The 17632-nt window shown below is 52.5% G+C and overlaps 1 protein-coding gene across 3 annotated transcripts in view; it reads right to left on the bottom strand.

Moving 5' to 3' along the window:
- Positions 1–17379, bottom strand: part of Capn5 (calpain 5) — a 55472-nt gene extending 38093 nt beyond the window's left edge. Inside the window, exons 1-2 of one of the 3 annotated variants that reach the window (XM_027942558.2) lie at positions 2376–2557; positions 527–612 (exon numbers count right to left, since the gene is read on the bottom strand). The gene's annotated coding sequence lies outside the window, so the exon portion shown is untranslated. Of the gene's footprint in view, positions 1–526; positions 613–1580; positions 1660–2375; positions 2558–17209 lie in introns of those variants that run through there. The other 2 variants (XM_027942557.2, XM_027942555.2) reach the window with 2 other exon arrangements.
- Positions 17380–17632: the final 253 nt, after the last annotated feature.

The following is a 17632-nucleotide window of genomic DNA, read 5'->3' as shown; positions in this document are numbered from 1 at the left end:
CAGTTCTCCTTCCTCCCAACCCTCACCTCTAGCCAGGAAGGGCATGTTTCCTCCCTGCATCTGAGATGAGTAGCTCTGATCTACTGAGAATCAGTGTCTCTGTGGGGTGCAGGTTTCTGCCTTCACTCCCAGCGAGTGCCCTGCACCTCGCACCCCCACGCTGACCAAAAACAAGGGAGACTGGATGTGGCCAGGAAAAGCCTCCAGGAGGGAAGGAGAGGGCAGGAACAAGCAGCCAGCAGAGACTGTCACATCAGGTACACTGACAGGTGTTCAGAGACCAAGCACCTGAATGACTGTGCCACCTCTGCTAGCTGGACCCTCACGCCCCATCAAGGCTGCGACAGTGCCACACCTTGAGGATCTACTCCTCCTGGGCCTGCCCAGGGCAATGCTGCAGCCCCATCAAGGTTCAAGCAAGTTTCCCAGCCTCACTTGGGAGAGGAGGAGGCTCGGGAGGTTGGCTTCCAAAACCATGTTGGAGAGGAAGATGGATGTAGGTGCAGAGGCCAGTTGCACCACTCACCTGTTGGGTGACCTTGAATAAGTCATGCAGCCTCTCTGAGCCCCCATTTTCTCATTTCTGCCATGGGAACAGTGCTGCTCGGATAACTGGAAGATGCCGCTATAATTAACCACAGGCTGGGAGAAGGCCGGGCAGGGGGAGCACGAGGAGCAGGGGGAGCACGAGGAGCAGGAGGGAGGGGCTCTGTGTAAGACCCCTGGATGACAGTTTGAGTCTATTATTTGAAAACAGAGCTGGAGGGGGACCTTGTTGCCACGGTTCAGAAAGAGAGCCGAGGCTCAGGGATGCCACCTGTCCACGTCCCCCCTGCACTGCCTGGACTCCAGCCCAGTCTTCAGACTTCGGTGCCTCCACCTCGGCCTCACAACCCTGCCTCTCAGGAGCAAGGGTGGAGCAGGCAGGGCTCCCCACACACCCTGGAGGGAGCTGGGGCCTCACAGGAAGTGGACGATGAGGGGAAACAGGAAGGAAGGCATGAGACCAAGCAGAATGTGGTCTTGGAAGGGACAGCAGAACTCGGACACAGGACAGCTGGCTTGTTCCTTGTTCTGCACCAGCAGCTACTTTATCTTCCACGCCCACATCCCTACGGGGGCTGCTGTGTGACCTCAGGCCAACCATGTAACCTCTCTGTCTTCCCCTCTCTCCAGACAGGCCAATCACCCCGCGCCCTCTGGCCTCCCCCCAGCCCCAGCCTTGGAGGCCGGGGGAGAAGACTTGGGAGAGCCTGAGATGGCTCCGGCCCACAGGGACCCGGCGGTGTCATTACACTGTGGGTTCCCAGCAGCGCAGCTCAGGAAGCAATTTAAGCTGTAAGAGTTAGATGAGAGAAGCTGGAAGCAGAAGCCCAGAAACCAGCTTTTGCAGTTCCAGTATTTCAGAGCCCAGAGGGCCCAGAGAGGTGGAGTGGGTGGCCAAGGTCACACAGCAAAATTGGTGAGTGTTCTCCGGGCCTGCTCCCAGGGAAGAGAAGGGGAAAGTCTGGCCAGACAGGGCCCAGGAGAACGGGTGGGGCCTTGGGCTGAGATGCAGCTCCACTGCCCCTCCACCTCACCCTGAGGGCCAGGCTGATCCAGCGCTCCTTATGCTGGGTCTTCTGGGCCTTTGGGCTGACAGCCCTTCTGCTGCATCAGAACCCCCGTCCCAGAGTCTATAGCATCTGACTCTGGGCGGCTCGAGGCATCGGAGCCAACTACTACCACTGCTTATCTCTGAAGCTGCAGACGACCAGGAGAAGGGAAGCTGGCCTCTCAGCTGGCCGCTCTCTCTAGGCCTGAGCTCTGGGCCTGGCCCTTCCCATCCTCAAGCAAAATTACACAGTGTTCAGCCAGCCAGGGCCCAGGGGGGTTCAGGACATCTGAGCATCCCAGCTGCCCTGAGAGCCTGCCCTCTTCCCTTTCTCTTTCTCTCTTTCTTTCTCTCTCTCTTTCTCTCCCCTCCCTCCCTCCCCCCCCCCTCTCTCTCTCTTTCTTTCTTTCTTTTTGGCACTTGGGATTCAACTCCGGGGCATTTTACCACTGAGCTGCACCCCAGCCCTTTTTACTTTGAGACAGGATTTCACTAAGTTGGCCAGGCTGGCCTCAAACTTGTGATCCTCTTGCCTCAGCCTCCCCAGTAGCTGGGACCATGGGAATGTACCACCCCACTTGGCTCCCTCTTCCCTGCCTCTGCCAATCCCACCCCACATCCTCCACTGGGGCCTGAGCTCCAGTGCGGTGGGTCCCTGCAGTCCCCCTAATGCTGCTCACCTCAAGCCTTTGCACAGTTGGCCCCTTGCACAACCCAGCCCTGCCTCACCAGTCCCGGAGCACCAGCTCCCCAGCCCCTGCACACGCCCCCTGGACGGAACCTGTGTCCAGGTCCTCTCTGCACTCCCAGGTCCAACGCTGGGGTCAGGGACTCAGTAAGCACTCAGTGGGCCAGGCAAGGCCAGGGCGGAGGACCCCCACTCCTTCCCAGGAGGGCAGAGCTCCCTCTGCAGGGGAAGCTGCTTCCCAATCACAGCCCCAGACTCAGGTGGGCTGGAGCTGGGCCACCGTTCCCCACCAGGCCAGGCCTCCCTCTTCCTTCCTGCTCTTCCTCATGGCTGGGTGCCAGCAGGTGCCCACACCCGCAGTCAGCTCTGCTGGGCCCCGCCCTCCTCCAGGGGCCGACACCCTTGGCTGCAGTTCCCCAATGCCCGCCTAAGCTATGAGGCTTGGAGCAGGACGCATGGCCTCTCTGGTCTGCACAGTCCTTGTCTAGAAGGAAGAGGGAACGTGCCAGGACCTTGTGCCTCTGAGAGCACTGAACAAGGCGCCACCACTTGGAGCAGCACACTGGACACCTCAGTCGGCTATGAGCAGCTGGAAGCAGATTGTGGAAGGGGCCAACTATGCAAAGACCCTGAGGTCAACAGCATTCGGGGAACTGCAGGGAACCCACAGCACCTGGAAGCAGGAAGTGGGGACCGGCCACAAGAGCTGACGGGGCCAGGCATGATGGGGCACGTCTGCAGTTCCAGTGACTCAGGGGCTGAGGCCACAGGATCACAAGTTCAAGGCCAACTTAGCCGGACCCTGTCTCAAGATAAATTTTGTTTTTAAAAGCCTGGGGATGTAGCTCAGAGGAAGCGCACTTGCTTGGCCTGTGTGAAGCTCTGGGTTCTATCCCCAGAGTCGCAGAAAGAAACAGAAGGGAAAAAAGAAGCTGAGTCAAAGAAAAATAAAAAGTTGCCGGTGGAATGGGTAGAGGGCAGGGAGCTCCCAGGCGGGGCTGAGACTGAGTTCGGAGCTGAGTGCACGCAGGGCAAGGCACTTACTTCTCTGAGCCTCTGATGGGAGATAATGGAAGGTGTTAAAAAAAACCAATGGCACAGTAGAGTCTAAGTTCAGGAGCAAGAGGGCCTCAAATCAGCACAAAGGACCAGGAACAGCCAGAGATTTTCAGAGGACAAGCTAAGGGACTCACTCTACCAGTTAACCCGCCGATCACAAAGCTTTCCCACTGAGACAGTGCTGGATGGACAGGCAGACCAGTGGAATAGAGCAGAAGGGCCAGGTAGGGCCGGGCGTGGTGACGCACACCTATAGTCCCAGTGGCTCGGAGGCCCAGGCAGGAGAATCTCGAGTTCAAGGCCAGCCTCAGCAACTTAGCAAGGCCCTAAGCAGCTTAGCAAGACCCTGTCTCTAAAAATAAAAAGGTTTGGGGGGGCGGGCTGGGGTTGTAGCTCAGCAGTTGAGCACTTGCCTTGCATGTGTGAGGCACTGGGTTCGATCCTCAGCACCACATAAATAAATAAACTAAACAAAGGTATTGCGTTATGTACAACTTAAAAAAAATTAAAACAAAAAAAGGGCTGGGGATGTGGCTAAGTGGTTAAGCACCCTTGGGTTTAATCCACAGTATCAAAAAAAGAAAGAAAGAAAGAAGGAAGGAAAGAAAGAAAAGAATAAGGAGGGCCAGATAGGCCACAAGCATAGGGACACCTAAGGTACGGCCATGCATGGTGCATTCAGGAAGAATCACCCTTTTAATAAACAGTGCTAGGTCGATTGGCTATTCATATGGGAAAAGATTTATCCTGATGCCTACCTGCCACTACACATGGAAACTAATTCTAGGTAGACTGCAAATCTAACTGCAAGGTAAACCAATAATGCTTCAAGAAGAAAAAGAGCACATCCACATGGATAAGAAAAAGAGCTTGACTTCATTAGTCATCAGGGAAATGCAAATTAAAAACCACAGCTAGATACCAGGATATCCCCCACTAGGATGGCTAAAATGAAAAACGCCATAAACGCTCACAAAAATGAGTGACATAGCTCTGTGGTAGAGCACTTACCTAGCATATGCAAGGCCCTGGGTTCCATTCCCAGCACCATATCAAGGAAAAGAAAATCCCAGGTTTAACTCTTATACTCTGGTGGTGGGAATGCAAATTGGTACACTTTGCTAAGGCATTTGACTATGGCTAGTGTAGCTGAACAAATGCATACTCTACTGCCCAGTAATTCCACACCTAAGAATATGTCCAACAGAACCACATGCACATATTCACCAGTTACGTGTAGACCAGTGTTTATCCTGGTAGTACATTATGCTAAAAATTAGAAACAGCCCATATGTCCATCAACAAAAGAACAGATAGATACGTTGTTATATATCCACATAATGCACTACCAAAGGATGATGAAAATGAACAAACTGTTGCATGTTACCCCATGGATGGATCTCACAAGTATAATACCAAACAATAAAAGCAGGGCCAGGATAATCCTGATACCAAAGCCAGAAATAAAGAAAATTGTAGGCCAACAGCCCTGATGAACATAGATGCAAGAAATCCTCAACAGCTGTGCGTGTTGGTGCACCCTTACAATCCTGGCAACTCAAGAGGCTGAGGCAGAAGGAGAGCAATTTCAGGACCAGCCTCACCCACTTAGCAATGCCCTGAGCAACTTAGGGAGAGCCTTTCTTAGATAGATAGATAGATAGATAGATAGATAGATAGATAGATAGATAGATAGATAGATAGATAGATAGATAGGGCTGGGGATGTGGCTCAGTGGTAATGGGTCTATGGGGTTCAATCCTAAGTACCAGAACAACAACAACAAAAATTCAATAAAATAATAGAAAACAGAATTCAGCAGCACATTAAAAGGATCATTCACTATGATCAAGTGGTACTGATCACTGGGAATCAAGGATCAATAAATGGGATACACATTACATGTAAACAGAATAAAAAACAAAAGGTACATGACCATCTCATTAGACACAAGAAAAGCATTTGACAAAACTAAGTATCCTTCATGAGAAAAACTTTCAACAAACTAGGCATAAGAGAAATGTACAAAAATCAGTATTCTTTCAAGTTCAAGGCCAGCAACTTAGTGAGACTGTCTCAAAATAAAAACTATAAAGGGCTGAGGATATGACTTGGTGGTAGAGCACCCCTGGGTTCAATCCCTAATCTGTAGAAAAGGGAAGAATCAAAACAACGAAATCAACAAACTTGAATACTTAATAATCAGTGAGCCTGTAAATCAGCTCCAGTCCAGAAATAGATGAAAAGATTCTTTCTTTAAGGATTGGAAGGATTAATAGTGTCACAACATCCATACAACCCAAAGCAATCAGATTCAGTGCAACCTTCTGGAATCTAGGGAGGTTCCAAAGAGATTTTTCACAGAAATAGAAAAAAAGAATACAAAAATTCATATGGAATTAGAAAAGACCCCCCAAAGGAAGAAAAAAACAAAAAAAAATGAAAGAAGTCTTCGAGCAACAAGGACAAAAGCTAGAGAAATCACAATACCTGACTTCAAAATATAGTACAAAATCACAATCATCAAAGCAACATGGTGCTAACATAAAAACAGACCCAGGGACCAATGGGACAGAAGAGTGAGCCAAGAACTAAATCCACACGTTTATGGTTGACTGATTTTCAACAAAGGTGCCAATAGCACACAACAGGGAAAGGCCAGTCCCCTCAGTAAGTGGTCTGGGAAACTGGACGTTCACATGCAGAAGACACGTATCATAACATAGGAATCTGTTCAGGCAGATCAGAGACTTAAACTTCAGACCTAAAGTTGTAAAACTACTGGAAGAAAACACATGGAGAAACTCCACGACATTGGTCTAGGCAATGACCATCTTGCATCTGACCCCAAAACCACAGGCAAGAAAAGCAAAAAATAGGCATATGGTACTACACCAAATGAAAGTAAAAGAAATCATCAACAGAGTGAAGAGACAAGGACAGAATGGAAGAAGACATTTGCAAACCATATATATGGTAAGAGGTTAATGTCCCAAATATAGAAGGAACTTGTATAATTCCACAGGCATAAAGCAACCTTATTTTTAAAAAATGGACAAAGGATGCAGAGAGACATTAAAAAAAAAAAAAAACACACACACACAAGCAAATGACCAAAAGGAATGAAAAAAAAAAAAGTTCAACATCACTGATCATCAGGTAATTGCAAATCAAAACCAAATCGATCTAATACTGTTTGATACCTACCACCAAAAAGTGCTGGCAAGAACATGGGGGGTGGGGAACCTTGTGCATGGTAGGAGGGATGTAAATTAGAGAACCCTTATGGAAAGCGGCAGGGAGATTCCTTAAAGAATTGGAAATAGCCAGATGCAGTGGCACAGCCTGCATGCCTGTAACCCCCCAGCTTCTCGGGAGGCTGAGGCAGGAGGATCGCAAGTTCAAAAGTTCAAAGCCAGCCTCAGGAACTTAGTAAGGCCCTAGGCAACTCAGTGAGAACTGTCTCTAAATAAAATATAAAAAAGGGCTGGGGATGTGGCTCAGTGGTTAACATCTCTTTGGTTAAACACTGAGTTATGGGGGTGAACCCATTGCACACCTGGGTTCAATCCTCAGTACCAAAAAAACAAACAAACAAACAAAAACACTACCATTGTATCCAACAGTCCCACTGCTGGGTAACATCCAAAGGCAATGAAGTCAGTGTGGTAAAGAGATGGCTACACTGCAGAGTGATTTACAGCAGCCAAGATACTGAAACAAGTATCCATCAACCAGTGAACGGATAAGAAGATGTGGTACACAGATACAATGGAATACTACTTGGCCTTATAAAAGAGGGAGGTACGTTCGGTCATTTGTGACAACATGAATGAGCCTGGAGGAGAGTAGGTTAAATGAGCCAGAAAAGTACTGCATGGTCTCACTTATATGTAGAACCTAAAAATGCTGAACTGATTGAGAATAGAAGGATGGCTGTCAGGGGCCTGGTGTGGATATTAGGGAAGGAGGGCTGGGGAGACAGTGGCCAAAGGATACAAAATTTCAGACAGGAGCAATAAGTTCAAGAGACCTATTGTACAACATGGTGACTACAGTTAATAACAATGTGGGGCATTTCCCCCACCCCTCAATACTGGGGATTCCATCCAGGCTGGATCCTCAGCCACATCCCCAGCCCTTTTTATTTTTGAGACAGAGTCTCACTGACTTGTTGAGGTTGGCCTCTAACTTGTGATCCTCCTCCCTAAGCCTCCAGCCATCTCTGGCATGTGCCACCACATGCCAGCTAATAATGTATTATATCTTAAAAGTTACTGAGAGAGAGGACTTTGAGTGTTTTCACCACACACAAACAAGGTGAGATAATACATACGTTAATTAGCTTGATTTAGCCATTCCACACTTGTATACCTACTTCAAAATATCATACTGTACGTGAATATATATAATTTCTGTCCATTCAAATTTTAATCAAAAAAAAAGGGAAACACAGGCATAATTCATCTATAGTGAACAGAAAATAAGAGAGTGACCACTCTCAGCTTTCCATTACTGGACGAACACCGAGATAGCAGCTTCTAAAGAGAACAGGTTTGTTTTGGCTCAGGGCTTTGGAGTTTCCAGTCCCTGACTGGGGGCCCATTGCTTTCAGGCCTCTGGTGGGGATCTGGGTGGCAATGGCGGAAACCCAAGGGGGAAAAAAACACTCACCTCCTCATGGCTGTGGAGCGAAAAAAGAAGAAGAAGAGACCAGGGTCCCAGAGTCCTCCTCCAAGGGCACACTCTCAGTGTCCCGCGGGGTCCCACCACGTTCCAAGAGCACCTCCCTGGGGACGAAGCCTTTCACACAGGGGCATCTGGGGGACATTTGGGATCCAAACTAATGCACTACTTTTAGGGTTTGGGACTGGAAGGGGCATGATGGGGCTTCTGTCATTCCGACAAAACTCTTCAGTGACGTGGGTGGTGGTTATGGGCGGGGGGGTGGTCACTTTATTTTTTATTTTTTCAAGTACAAGGGATCGAAGCCAGGGCCTGGTGCATGCTAGGCAAGTACTTTACCACCGAGCTACATTCCCAGCCCTTTGTAAAACTGCCAAGACTGGCCTCCAACTTGTGATCCTTTAGTCTCTGCCTCCCGAGTTGCTAGGCATGTGCTTGGCGGTTGTCACTTTGGTAGTCCATGTATGCTTATGATTTATGCACCTTTCTGTGGATCAGTTATGCTTCATTAAGAGGATTTAAAATCCAGCACAGTGGAACTGGGAAGAAGGAGGGCTAGATCTGGTGACCTAGGCCCTAACAGATCTGGGCTCTTCACAGATACAGCTCTGTCACATTGGACACTAGAAGCCTAAGTGGTTGACCCAGAAAGGCAGAGCAGGAAAGAGTGTCAGCCTGGACCAGGCCTTGTCATCTACAGGCTGTGTGACCTTCTGAAGATCTCCACCTCTCTGATCTTCAGCCCCCTCCTCTATCTCTCAGGACACTGTGGCTTTGCCATTCAGAGCGCTCAAGTCCAAGAGGGGCCAGATGAGATGTCCTGTATCCCAGTGGAACCCATACCTGCAGATTTCTTTGGGGCCTGGCAAGGGCTTACAGCCGCCTCAGACCATCTCAGGAGATGTTCTTGGCCCTGAGGAGTGCGGGCACAGTGCTCAGGGAAAGGATCATAGATGAGGCTACAGAAGACCCAGTCAGAGGTCCTTGGATGCCCCCCACAGGCATCAGTCTTGTCTTGAGGTGAGGAAGCCCTGGAAGGTGCTGAGCAGGGGAAGAACCAGTTACACCTGTCTCAGTGAGATCCGCTGGATGCCTGCCATGCGTGGCTGGATTAGGTCTGTCCCCACCAGAACCGACGCTGAGGCTGAATTCCTCAGTGAGGTGGCACTGGAAAGTGGATCCTGGTGGGCGGTGTCATGGGGTCACAGCCCTGGAATGGGCTACCCATCACAAGAGTTCAGTCCCCTTTCTTTCCCACCTGCCTGCTTTCCTTCTGCCTCCTATCATGAGTTGAAGCAGCTTCAAGTCCCTACCTGATGCGACCTTGGGTCCAATCTTGGATTTCCCAGTCTCCAGAATCGTGAGCCCCAATAAACCTCTTTACAAACCACCCCGTCTCAGGTGTCCTGTTATAGCAACAAAACATGACCTAGGACATTGCCACACGGAAGACAGACTAGAAAAAGACAAGAACAAGGGCAGAAATACCAGAAGGAAGGCTAAGAACTGGCAAGGCCACACATGAACGAAGAGGAGCGCATTCCTGTGGGAGGCAGACCCAGCTCTACAGGGTGCCAACTGGCTGTGGGGGGCCTCGACCCCTCCCCCACATGCCACAGGAGTGCCTCATGAGGCACAGGCCTGGCAGGGTAGGTGTCATCCAGAGCCAATGGAAGAAAACAGAGATGCTCCCACCCATAACCTGGCAAAGTCCCCCACGCCCCTCACCTCCTTTCCTCAACCTCCTACTACCCCCACTCCAGTCAAGACACCCCCGCCCCCGACCACTGCCCTTTGCCATGTGAGCAGGGAAGGCTGCAAGCTTCCTGGAGGCTGAGCTGGGGATGATGGGTGGCGCATGCATCCCAGCAACACGGAAGGCTGAGGCAGGAGGATTGCAAGTTCAGGGCCAGCCTGGGCAACTTAGCAAGACCCTGTCTCAAAATAAAAAGTAAATGGGCTGGGGATGTGGCTCAGTGGTGAAACACCCCAGGAGGAGGCAGGATCAGAAAGCTCAGCCTCAGGCAGAAGCTTAGGGTGTGCATGGCAGGACAGCTCTGCAGGGCTGGGGACACCGGGCTGAGTGGTGTCAGCTCCCACTGGGGACACCGAGAAGCAGGGGTCAGATGCTGATGGAGTGACCCCGGCCAGGGAAGGCAGATGCCACGGGGGCGCCTGCAAAGGGTGGAGGCTCAGCCTTTGGTAGCTGACTGATGACCTGCGTTTCTGTTCGGGGGCTTTGTTGGTGGTGGTTCTACTTTCATGGTGCTGAGAACGGAACCCAGGGCCTCGAGCATGCTAGGCAGGGGCTCTACCAACTGAGCCACAGACCAGCCCCAGTGCTTCTGTTTATCCCACGCCTCACTGCCAACCTCCGCTCGCTCGGCCGGCCACCATTTTAAGAATGTTTTTAACGTGTGTCTCTGTTCTGTTGTTGGTGTATTCGGACCTCCCTGGACCCGTCTCTCATAATGAGGAGCGACAGCAGGATGGGGGGAGGCAGGTGGGGAAGGAGAGCTGGCTCGGGCCCGCTGTCTCCCGGCTCCTGGGCTCTGGCTCCAGAGCCGAGGCGGCCAGGCCCTGTGAGTCACTCCAGCCAACACCAGGCAGGCTGGCACCAGGGCCGGGAAATCCTGTCTTTCTTCTCCTCCCCTCCGCTTATCATTTCTGTCTGTGTCCAATCCATTCCTTGCCTAGCATAGACGGGGTGGGGCTGTGGCTGGGGGGTGGAGCACTTGCCCAGCAGGCACCGGCCCTGGGGTCCACGCACAGCACCACCAAAAACAAAACTAAAATTCCAACCAGGCAGCTAGGAGACCCAGAGCACCAGAGGGCAGGCCAGACCTATAGGGCACAGGGTCCCATCTGGTCCTCATGGACGGTGGCCCGGGTGTGAGGAAGCACCAGGCCTCCTGGCCTGGCTCTGGGTGGGCCTGACTGAGTCATAAGGCCGGACCCCACAGCTGTTCCTGATTTGGGAACTGGGTCCTGTCCAGGGCGTCAGGAACAGGAGGGAGCTGGGAGGTGGATGTAGGCAGGATGACAGGGGAGAGGTTCCGTGGGCCTTGGGCAGGGACAGAAAGAACCTGAGAACCTGAAGGCGCGGGCTTTCTCCCCAGGCTCAGTCTCAAGTCTCAGGAGATGGCTGCCATGGGTTTGGCACTCAAAGACCCACATCCCAGGACAAACCCTCATTGTGGGCAACCCAGGACAGTGGGTCACACTACAGTGGGGCCCCCAGACCAGCACCATGTTCTGTAGAGAAGGCCCTGGGCTGAGGGGCAGCAGTGAGCACTCCTAGCAAGGGGCATTCTCTCTCTTACCAGGGGAGGGTGAGGATGTAACATACAGAGTCCAGGATACAGATGCCACTCACTCCCCTCCAGGGGATACAATCTGGCAAAGGCACTTATTCAGATCACAAAAGCCACTTCTGCTCTATTGCCCTGTGTGACACCAGGCAAGCCCATGCCCTCTCTGGCCTACAGGCTCTTGCTGAGGAAAGGGGGAGAGAGGGACATTCCTTGCCTTTTTCCAACGGTGGGTCTGTCAACAGGACAGCCTCTTTCCCCACTTCCTACAGAAGCAAACTATGCCCCTAAAAAAAAAAAAAAAAAAAACACCCGCCTCTTGATTGCAAAGTTTAAAACCTGATGAGTACTGGCACCCTTTTCTCATGCAGGGAAACTGAGGTGCCATTCCTCAGAGCAAGTTCTGCACAACTATAGAAATGAGCTGTGCTATTCTAACCGCAGAGGCTCAGTCGGAGAAGAGAAGCATCTAGGGCAGAGGCAGCAGCCTGTCCCATGTCAAAGTGCTGCTCTGTGTGACCTACCACCTCTCCCTCAGGCTAAGATGGTGACCCTCACCAGCCACGGGGGTCCCACTCAGTGTCTGTCCCCCATCCTCTTCACTCATATTTGCTCTGTGCCTGTCCAAGCAGGCAGTGAGGAGTCAGGGCTCTGCCCTAGGGGTCAGCCTGGTGAGGGAGAGATGGAGACTTCAGGAAGACAGAGGGATCTGCTATCAGAGGGAGGAGTTGTTCAGACAGGGCCTGGAATGCTGCATGGAGGAGGATGCATTTGAGCCAGCTCTCAAAGGGTGGATTACACTAGGCATGATGGTACACACCTGTAATCCCAGCGACTCTGGAGGCTGAGGCAGGGAGATCGAAAATTCAAAACCAACCTCAGCAATTTATCAAAGCCCTAAGCAACTCAGTGAGACCCTGTCTCTAATAAAATATATAATAGGGCTAGGGATGAGGCTCAGTGGTTAAGAGCCTCTGGGTTCAATCACCAGTAAGTACCAAACAAACAGACAAATAGAAGGAGCGGGTAGCTCAGAAATGTTGAGTGGTGGAGAGTCCTGAAAGCCAGACTAACAATATAAGAGCAGCTAGGTGTGGTGGCACATGCCTGTAATCTTCCTGAGGAGGCAGGAAGATCTCAAGTTCAAGGGCTAGGCAACTTAGACTCTGTCTCAAATAAAACAGAAAGGGCTAGGGGTATAGCTCAGTGGAAAAGCACTTGCCTAGCATGTACCAGGCCCTGGGTTCAACCTCCAGCACCAAAAAAGAAAAAATATAAAAATAAAATGAGAGGCCAGACACGGTGATGCACGACTGCAATTCCAGCAGCTCGGGAAGCTGAGGCAGGAGGATCACGAGTTCAAAGCCAGCCTCAGCAACTAAGCGAGGCACTAAGCAACCAGTGAGATCCTGTCTCTAAATAAAATATACAATAGGGCTGGGGATGTGGCTCAGTGGTTGAGTGCCCCTGAGTTCAATTACCCCCACCCCCCAAAATTTTAAATTTAAAAATAATTATATAAATAAACAAAATGCTGCCCCTGAGAGAAGCAAGGCTGGTATGACCTAGCCTTGGCTGAGGGGGTGGAATGGAGACCCATGCTGGGGCAGGGTCCATGGCATGTGGGCCAGGGGCTCTTTGGGGTTGGCTGAGTCCCTCCTTGGAGACACACGCATGGCTGACCATGCCTGGGGCCATTAGCATGTTAACAGCAATCCCAGGCCCTGCTCGCTGCGGAAAGTGTGTCCTTTACTGCACATAGCAGCTTTGAATGCCAATATCTCTTCTCCGTGCCCAGGCAGGGGGTCAATCAGAAACTCAGGATAGCAGGCAAAGCCAGAGATGTCCCACCCATATGCCAATCCTCAGGTGGGGAGAGTGAACCCAGGGAAGGGCAAAGCAGCCAACCTCTTCAGAAAGTGAAGGTCTTTCCAATCTACAGGTGCAGCAGCCTCAGACCCTGCCTGCAGCCTCCCAGGCTGAGACACTGAGAGTGACCTCATGGGGTAACGAGAACTGTGACTGGAGAGGCCAGCAGCTGTGGGCATCAGGGGTCGGGAGGAGGGCTGGGCATGGTGCCAGCAATGACACCACAACCGTGGTAGGCTAAACAATGGCCCCAAAGATGTCCACATTCGAGTCCCTAGAACCTGTGGGCGTTGCCTTATATGGTGCGGGGACTTGCAGATGTGATTTAGGATCCTGAGATGGGGAGATTATCCTGGCTTATCTGGCTGGGTCTTAAATGTAACCACAGCGTCCTTATGAGGGAGGCAGGGATGGGGGTGCAGCTCTGCGGTGGCAGGGTGCATGGTTAGCATGCACAACGCCCTCCCTTGGGGCAATTCCCAGCACCATGCAAAGAAAGGGGGCAGGGAGGAGGTGACTACAGAAGAGGAAAAGGCAATGACCCGATGGAATAGACCCTGGGTGATGTGGTCAAAGGATACCAGCAGCCACCAGAAGCCAGAAGAGACAAGGAATGGATCTTCCCTTGAGCCTCCTAAGGAACCAGCCTGACTCTTAACCCCACAAGACTCAAAACAAAGACTTCTTTTTTTTGTTTGTTTTTTGAGATAGGGTTTCACTAAGTTGCCCAGGCTGGCCTCAAAGTTGCAATTCTCCTGCCTCAGCCTCCCAAGTTGCCAGGATTATAGGCATGTGCCCCATGCCTAGCAAGACAGTCTCATGTGTGCCACTGTGCCCAGCAAGACTTCCAAAACTTCAAGAGAATACATCTGTGTTGTTTTAAATCACTAGCTTGCTAGTGCTTTGTTACAGCAGCAATAGGCAAGAAACACGGTTCTTAAAGCACAGTGGACAGGGGCTGGGGCTGGGGCTCAGTGGTAGAGCGCTTGCCTAGCATGTGTGAGGCACTGGGTTCATCCTCAAAACCACATAAAAATAAATAAATAAAATAAAGAGCAGTGGACAGGTGGGTAATGGAGCCCACCCTCTCACCCTGTTTAGGCAAGTCAGCAAATGAGGGAGAAAATCATTACACCTTGAACTGCTCCAACATAAAACAAAGTCACCAGCATGTCAGTGTCTTAGTTACTGTTATTAGTAGCAAATCACCTGAGTCCCTCACTGGCAGAAGTCACCTGGCACCATGGCAGACGCTGGCTAGATAGGGGCAGGTGGATCAGGCCAGCAGGCTCTCAGCTTTGGGCCACTCTCCTGGGCCTGACCTGCAGTGATGGGCAGCTGGGTTCCAATGGATGGGCCACAGATCCCTTCTGCGACACCTGACCACATGTCCTACTGTGGCAGAAAAACCACAAGACATACCTCCAAGTCACCCTCGCCTCAGCCAGTGGCACCCCACACATCCAGGCCTGGGAAAGCTGGGGTCCCCAGAAAGGTTGTTTGAACAAAGAGAAAGGGAAACAGTAAGTCCACCATTACTGTCCAGCAAACACACACGTTAGACTCCTGTGTCCAAGACAACCTGGATTAGAATCCCAAAGGGACCTGGCCCACTTTGCCTTTAATGAATGAGGAAAGGCAAGGCCTGAGGCCAAAGGGAAGTTCGCAGCTATCCCAGGGTGGCCCCAGCAATCCAGAGAAAAGGCTGCAGAGATGGGCCTTGAAGGCCAAGCCTGGGGACCACAGCAAGCCAGCTATATTTGACCCAGGCAGGGCAAGGAGTGACGGGCAGAAAGGTGTCTGGGCAAGCTGGAGGAGCTGCAGGAAGGGGCTCCAAAGGCACCCAATGTGTTGGCATAGGTGGGGACAGAGACAGGGAAGGGGGCTGAGGTGACAATGCTAGCTACAGAGAGACCACCAGTGGCTGCAGGGAGGGGGTTGCAGACACTTTCTTCCCCAGCCTGGGAAGTCCAGGGCTCCTGCTGAGCTTTTCTAAGGGAACCTTCACAGGACTTACTGAGGGAGCTCCCAGCAGGCTCTGCCCGGTCTCTTCCCAGGGGATAGGACCTTTTGGCCAGGCCAAGGGACTTGGTCAGCCAGAGACCATCCATGTGGGGGGGCCTGCAGGGATCAGCAATTCCCCTCATCCATTAAAGCCAAGAGGGACTCCCACTTTAGTGACCCCACTCCCTTTTGCTCCTGTCCCAAAGTCTTATCCCCACTCTCTCCTCAGGGAAAGAAAACATGATGCTGATTGTCAACTACTATTAATAATGGCTACCCCTCACCATGTACCTAGTAAAGTGCTTCTAGGGACCCCATCTTACGTCCTCCTCATCAACCCCCAACCCCCGTGATAGGCTGCACATAGCCCCATTACACATATGGGAAAACTGAGACAGGGGAGTGTCTCTGCCTCAAGGTCACAGGCAGGAAGGAAGACAAACAGCCAATGTCTCAAGGAGAAAGAAGACAGACCCTGCAGGTGGGAGTGGTGTTAGAGTGGCCTCCTGGTGCCCAGTTTGGGGGCAGGGCTTTGGGCTATACAGAGAGCCTGCAGGGGAAGGCTGCCTGAATGGTGGCTCCTCCTACCTCCACAGTAGCCTAAGATGGCTCTTGCTGAGACACACACCTGACCCATGTAGTCCCAACCCTGGACAAGCACGCAGCTTCACACCTCCAGGCCTTCGCTCTCACCCTTCCCTTTCTCTTCTGCTTGGTGGGCTTCTTCTAGACCCTGCTCTGATGACTCTGCAAGTGAACTGATCCCAGTTCCCAGTCGAGAATCAGACCAGGCCCAGAACTCCAGGCCCTCTAGATAGGGGTTCATCCATTGACCCCACCTGCCCCTGTCAGAAAAGTAGCACCTCAGGGCACACTCTGCCAGAGCACCTACCTCTTGGTGTGGCACGAAGCTCTGGCTTGGCCTGGGGCAGCAGCAGCTGGACTCACCAAACCCAACCCCACCCCACCCAGTTCCTCTCCATCCCCACCCCAGGACTTGGAAACAGGAGCAAGAACCAGCCCAAGGATCCTGGGAGGCCATGATCCTTCCAGGACACAGTGGTTCCGCCAGGAGGTCTCACACCAAGTCTCCCTCGGCACTCAGGTGCCCTCAGCTTTTGTCTCTCCAATCCCTGGCACAGGAGAATCTGGCTTGAGACCAGTGGCCCTGGGTTCCAATAGGGAGGCTCATTTCATCCATCTGTGCCCAATTCTCCTCATCTGTGTGGGGCCTGGGACTGCAATTCACCACATGAAATGCAGCCAGCAAAGAACTTGGCACCTATTAAGGATCTTCAGTCCCATTTCACCTCTGGTCCCCTAGGCTCAACTCCCCAGACCCCCCAATCAGGTGGGAACATGGACAGGATCAAAAAAGAGCCATTCTCTCCCAGATCCCATCCCACCCCGCCCTGTCCCCAACGTCATACATCCAGCCCAGCAGCCAAGGAAGGAGGCCCCCCATGCAACCTGGGTAGGTGGACCAAGAACGGTAACAGGCTCTGATGGCAGGGGTCCTGGCCTTTCTCAAGCTAGGGTGGGGCGGGGGTGAAAGGGGAACTCAGAGGGGTTGGGAGGTCGAATGGGTGGAGGGATGTGAGGGGGAAGGGGAAAGGGGACTTGTAAGGGAAACGAAAAGAAACAGTCAAACCCGTGTGTTGAGTGCGCCCCAGCGCGTCTGCACTAGGAAAGCACGTCCTCCCCCAGAACACCCAGAGTAGGTTAAAAAAAAAAAAAAAAAAAAAAGCCCCTAGCCTCTGGCTGCGGGTGGAGGTGGGGATGAGACCTGGGGGCCCGGCGGATCTTCAAGGCCCCTGCCTCCCGGGCCTCCAGACTAGCGTTCACCTCACTCCCAGGGTCCGCGGGGTACACGACCCCCTGCTCCGATTGTGCTCACCGGGCAAGCGCTGGCCGGCGCTGCACCCGCACACACACCCCTGAAACACACACACCTAAGCTCGCGCTCGCACACGCCTCCCTCCGCGCAGCGCCTCCTACCTGCCGCGCCGCCGCGGCTCAAGCCGGACTCCTGGGAGGTCGTTCACCGAGCAGGCACTGGAGCAAGACTGGACCGGCCAGCGCAGTGGCCTCGGGTTCTGGCATCAGCTGCAGCCGAGGCGGCCCCGGGCGGGGGCTGGAGCTCGGACTCCCGGGGTTCTGCTGCTCCGCCTGGCCCCGCCCCGCAGCCTCCACCCATTGGAGGCCAGGGGCGTGGCCTCCAGGGGGTGGGCGGGCACGCAGTACTATGCGCATGCGAACTGGCACCGCGCAGTGGGGCTGGCACACCCGGAGGTGGTCGCTGGGTTTTCGCTGTGCACTGGGAGGGCGGCTCTGGGCCGGTCCACCCGCCTACCCTTCTCATCTCCAAGGGACCCCCGCGCTCCCTCCTTCCCAACCTATTTCTGTTCCCGGTAAAGAAGT

This window comes from Marmota flaviventris, chromosome 9 (genome assembly GCF_047511675.1).
Source record: "Marmota flaviventris isolate mMarFla1 chromosome 9, mMarFla1.hap1, whole genome shotgun sequence".
In the NCBI taxonomy this organism is placed as follows: domain Eukaryota; kingdom Metazoa; phylum Chordata; class Mammalia; order Rodentia; family Sciuridae; genus Marmota; species Marmota flaviventris.
The sequence above is the reverse complement of the archived record's forward strand: the minus strand, read 5'-3'. Positions and strand labels throughout refer to the sequence as shown.